The sequence below is a fragment of the Amphimedon queenslandica genome, unplaced genomic scaffold, assembly GCF_000090795.2.
Source record: "Amphimedon queenslandica unplaced genomic scaffold, v1.1 AMPQUscaffold_13425, whole genome shotgun sequence".
Taxonomy (NCBI): Eukaryota; Metazoa; Porifera; class Demospongiae; order Haplosclerida; family Niphatidae; genus Amphimedon; species Amphimedon queenslandica.
Window position 1 is genome coordinate 175,751 of NW_003546339.1, and position 6,180 is coordinate 181,930.

The 6,180-nt window shown below is 36.2% G+C and overlaps 1 pseudogene; it reads right to left on the minus strand.

The window, feature by feature from the left end:
* Window positions 1-1,736: 1,736 nt before the first annotated feature.
* LOC109581684 (cytochrome c oxidase subunit 3-like) lies at window positions 1,737-5,151 on the minus strand (annotated as a pseudogene).
* Between the last annotated feature and the right edge of the window lie 1,029 nt (window positions 5,152-6,180).

The following is a 6,180-nucleotide window of genomic DNA, read 5'->3' on the forward strand; positions in this document are numbered from 1 at the left end:
AAAACTATAGTCACAGAAATTTTGGTAGCATGCTTATTTGTGTTGTTTTTGTACTCATTTTAAATCTACAAACTATAATGGCCTATTCTCTCATGATGCATGTAGTAAAATGTACCTCAATAAGGTAGATTGTGGGTATAAAATCAATCCAGGTTGCTAAGTATACTGTGCAGCATGGGTAGCTATCATCTACAATGGATGTTGATATTCATGCTGCATGAAAAAAATGAAGCAAATCCCCAAGCAGCAATAGATATTTGTACGTGACCAGGCTGAGAATATATCGCTGGGTAAAGACTTGTACTTTGTCACTGCTGACAGCACTATAAAAATACATACATACATACAAACTGCATACACGATGATTTATTGGCAAGAGTAATAATATTTGAAAAATTTGCCCGTGAAAAGTTAATGGGCAAATTTTACATGGTGACAAATGCCATAAAACATGCTGAAATTAAAAAAACGGTGGATTTATTTTGACAATTTCATATACAACCGCTAAATACCAATATTAGTTCCTCACCAAGAAATCATTTTGGTACAATACTATACATGCAGTTCATGCATTGTAATCTATCGTATTTTTGACATGTAAACACTAATGACAATACACTTCCATAAAATAAATTCTGTACACCAATTAGAGTGTGCATGCTCCATATGATGTCACTCAACCTACAACTCCACATCTCATTTGAGACTAATAAGGCATATCTGGCACATTAACATACATGGTATGTACATGTACACATTGCAGTACTTGTGTACAAGTGCTTGAATATTCTGAATATTCTTCTGATCCTTGGGTGTTACACAAACTCTCAAAGTATTACCTGGTTCATTCTCAGTACAATGACCTACATGAGTAAGTAAATGTAAATGTTGGCAATATGCATGCAAAATGTTAGAAAAAAATTAATCACAAGTCGATTTTGTTTTAACTTATTTATTGGTAACTTATTGATCCTAGATTGTCAGCTAATGTACCAGGCCCACAATTAGCTACATGTATGTACATGTAGTTTATCTCTCATATAAGCTGAATGCAGTTAAATGTTTACTAAAGTAATTTATATAATTATTCCACTTCGCTTATAATTTCAGTAACCATTGGAAAGCATGTATGCATGGCAAAAAGGCCCAATAAAACTAAATCTAATTTATAATACATAATAAGCAAAATATAAGTGGAGAGTCCAAAATTGTTACCTGATAAATAAATGGAATTATAACAAAAAATAAGTCTGTTAATTGTATGATACCAAAAACACTGCATTTACAAAGAGTATTGATAGTGGAAATACCTGGGTATAATCGTTAAGAATATATATTGGCAGGCTAATTAGTATCTATCAATATGACAACTGACAATGACACAAGGCTCCAAAAGTATAACAGCAATATAAAACAATCCAATTAGAAATTATAAAGAAATCATATTAAACTAGAGTCCTTTCATTGTGTCAGTCTCAACAAGTATAAAGTATCAGCCATATGCCTAGAAAGATATGTACATTAAATTCAAATTAGCTAATAATTTTTCTTAGCTTTTTCAGTATACCAACGCGTTGGAAATTGAAAAATATACTTTTTAGGAGCCCATTAAAAGGCCTTTTCATGGTTCCGGACCATGTATCTCACAAAAGGAAAATGTGCTTATGCTATGAAGAAAGGGATTTGAAATTTGCCACCTCAAACCGTAAGTGTCGACCCCAAGAGAATTAATTATATGCCAATCATACCAAACAAATCCCCAGGAAAGTGCTCCCAATAATTACATGCGCACCATGCGCCCAGTTGTTACAAAAAAATGTAGCCCCGTATACGGAGTCCAAAATTGCAATGTGGGCTTTGTAATATTCCATTGCTTGCACTCCTGTCAATATTATCCTCAATAGTACTGTTCATGACAACCCCCTGATTGCCGCTTCTCTTTGGCCACTAATTATCGCGTGATGCGTCTATGTTACAGTGGCCCCAGAACTCAATAATACTGCCGTATTCAATAATGATACCGAAAAGGGATTTAATGGTTTAATTCCTTTTGGTGGCCACACTGCTCCAATTTCTATTGCAGGTGCTAAACTACTGTGAAAGAAAGCCCAAAAGAATGACAAGAATAAACAAACTTTTGACACAATAAATAAAATCATTTCAAACTTTAATCCACGCCGCACCAACTGTGTATAGCAGCCATCTACGGATCCTTCTCTTATGATATCTCTTCACCAACCCACCATTGTCCCGACTACCACCAATAAACCAAATATCAAAATATTGCAAATGACAATATAATTAAGCTTTCAACTGCTTCCCGATGTGAATTAATAGCTTTTCCTAAAAGCTGTGCGAAACTTAAAATAGCCAAATTACATCTCTATTATTAATATGCAACGTTGTCATAGCATATTGGAAAGGTTCTCCGAAAAAAAACTTTTATTTCTTCCTATGTACTGCTTTACTCACTTTATAGCTTATGTGTGTGACAATTCAATCGGCATTAATGCTACACAAATACTATGCCAAAAGGCAGGTGACTTTTGTGGCTTTATATTTTGTGGACTGGTTCGTAATTTTGTGATTCAAAGTTTACCCATATGTAGCCTTAAAGAGGACATTTCAATGACTCTATGGGTTTTGATTTACAGAAACAATGAAGAATAAAAATAGAGTGCCACGAAATACAGTATTTCTCAATTCAATTATGAAACTACAATGTACATGCATGCATAAAACAGCTATTATAGGCAAGAGATGCACCAACATGTTAAACTGTTACCTGGAATTATGGTATTTTTTAATGCTTTTATACCTTTTTTACAATTGTCCCTTGAGTCTAACCTAGACAGTACAATATGCGTACTTGTCACACATACACGTATATAATAGAGGTGCCTAAATCTGGAGTACCCGAATTTCGGACAAGTACATTATTGTGTTTTAAGTACTCTTGATAGCCCAAATATAGGTAATGTACCGCATATTGTTAAAATAACTGTGGCTTTACTCTAGTACATCCCACACACTTAATATTGATAGTATAATCTATAGCACTAATAGAGCTTTGTTTTGATATGTAATATGTTGGGTTGTGCTTATAAGCATGTGCTATACAGATCAAAGAAAATAGGGGCATCATTAAAGGGCAACAAGCGTCCATCTAGCACTAGACATTTTTATTTCAACAGAGTCGTTTGTTTGTTGAACACACTTCCTTTTCTTGATGACTCTCCTTTAATTCTCTCAAAATATATTATTTACAATCAATTGCGGAATCACTTTTAATCAATTTTGATGATGCTAATTTATGTACCTATCATGATGTCTGTTCTCGTCGAAATAGACATTTAATTACTAACTCTAATTATTTAATGGTTGCTGTACAAGTTGCAGCCAGCCTTCAACTGTTCTTTTACATTGTTCTATAGTTCAGGTCCTATGTTTTTATAGTTAAGATATCCTTTATTATTTTTATTATTATTATTAACTTTCCTCCGCTGTACAAACAAATGGAGAAATGAAGTGGGCGTGGTCTTGAAGCAACTAAAAGAAGGGGCATGTTTTCTTTCATATCTTGCTTTCTTTTTGGAGAAGAAGCTTAAAACATAAGATAACGAAGTAGAACCTACAGAAGACATTTATGAAGTAAAGATAGTATGTTTCTGTGTTTTCCAGCCTTTGTCTGGCAATTTGGTCAGTGGGCGTGGTCTCGAGGGTTTTCTAGTAGCATAGATATTAGAGTAAATGAAAGGGATAGGAAACTCTCTTTCCCGGAAAAGCAAGCTATCTTCCCTAGTTACATTATATGACCAGAGAAATCCGGGTATTAGTATACTCTAGCTGTTATTGTCCAGAGCCACTATGGCAGACTAGCCCCATTAGGCCTCAAATCAGCCATTGTACTAGCAAAAGTATGCTTTGCAAAGACAAGGTAATGGGTGGAAGACCCAGAATAACTCATCTAGACTCTGTATCTGAAGTCTTTTAGTCATCACTTGTTTGAGCAGTGATTTTGATAATAATTAAGGATACCGCCCGCCTCCACACACTTGTGATGGGAAACAATGAATCTTATTTGAGTGGCCTCATGGGCGTGGTGTAATTATTAATAAGAAAAGCAATCATTGATTTATTTTAATTTAATGAAAATGAAGTGAATGTATAGTTCTGTGTTTTACTCCAGCAATCAATACAGACACCCCTTCTCAAGGCTACATCACGGTCAGATCTGGCCTCTGAGTCATTGGAAAATGAAGTACAATAGGCTTCTGCCATGTTCTTCAGTAGACTGTAAAGTAAGAGATGGAGTTTCTGGGGCCACTTACACAGACCTTTCCACGGTAAAACCTTTCCATGGTTGAGTTCATTCAGGATACCCTAAAAGGAGAGATAAAAAGAGTTACAGAAAAAGAGAGGGTTAAGATTGAGACGATATGCATTCTCGTGTGTCCATTGGATGATAGTTTGAATATTTGTTGAGGAGTCTATAAATGTATTGCGACATATCAATCAGGAGGCCATGGTGTTGAAGAAAGTCAGCACCCAAGATAGGCTGTTTCACATCTGCGATAGTGAAGATCCAACGATAAGGTCTACGAAGATGCAGATTCAGAGAGAGGGAGCGTTGACCATAAGTGTAAATTTGAGTACCATTGGCAGCTTGTAGTGTGAAGTTTCATGAACGACTTTGTTGATCAGTTTTAGTAGGAGGGATTAAACTTACTTCAGCACCAGTACCTACCAAAAATTTGAGACGAGAGGTTTTATCAATAATGTAGAACTAGCGACTATGAGAACTACCTGGAACATTGGCCGCCATCTACGTCCAGCTGGGTCGTTTCCCAAGGTCCAAGTACAGGGCAGGACACACTTAGCAGCTCTCTCACCAAAGCGATTGCAAAGAAAGGCAGGAGTGGGACTGGCAGAGTGCTGTTGAGAATCCCTTGGTCTTGATTTAGAGCACTGGAGAGACTGAACAAGTGTTTGAAGGTCACTAATTTGAGAGCGTATATGTTCAACCTCTGCTGAAAGTGGAGGAGTTTCTACAGAATTAACGGTAGGTGTGGCTACTTCACCAATCATGTCAGCTAAAGGAGCAATGGTCTCCAAATCATCTGACTCTTCAGTAGTAGTAGCAAGTACCATACAATGGTAAAAGCTGAAGGAAGATTTGCCATAAAAATAAGCGGTCAGCAGTAGCAGCTTTGTCTTCAAGAAGTTGAGTCATACGGCAAAGGAGTTGAGACAGAGTACGATCACCTAACTCTACTGTGTTGAATAGTTGTTTAACACGGCACTGTTCAGAAGCATTGGTATGCTTAATTAACTCTGATCTCAGAGCATCATAGGGAGTACTGTAATTCCTCAAAATATTCGACGCTCTAAATTCGAAAATAAATAACTATTTCAAAATTTCTACCATAAATCATTCCAAAAATTTGTTTTTAATATTATTGTTCCACGTGGTTCTAATTTCATCACTTACCTAAGTTTAGTATGAGAGAAAGATACTCTGAACAGCCAGGTTAGTATATAGCAGGTTTCATGTGTTAATAGATCCCTCCAAATTTGACAAAATAATTTATTTATGAGCTTCATAGCTACTCTCCCTCTTAAAATTCGTTTTTAAAACTTACAAATACAAAACTTGATGTGACAAATTTTTAGAGGAAATACGGTAGTTGACGGAGGCTTGAGAATCAAATCAAGCACCTAACAAGCAAACTTAGGAGACAAGGAGGCAATAACTGTCTTCTACAGTAATACCTTTAGTAGCAACCTGCGCATCCACCTGGCAAAACCTTAGTTCTGGATCAGCTGGCCAGAAGGGAGAGATTTTAACGATGACCGAGACACCAGATGAAGTTGTAGATGGTGCTAGGGGTTGAGGTGAAGTATTATGGGAGCCACTGTGAAACATGACAGATGAGCCACAACAGGAAGAAGTCTTTAGAAGGAATCGTGAACAAGAATGGGTCACCAAATGTAGTGGCTAATAAGCCAATACATAATAAACTAACAACAAGTAGTTAGGTTGTCAAAAGGTTATCATTAATATAACAAGAAGTTAGATGGAAAATGTTAACAACGGTAAAGAGAATGATGATGAAGAAGAGAAGAAAGGACTATAGAACAAGGAACAAAAGAACATGTGTGTGTTATGCGCATGCGTGA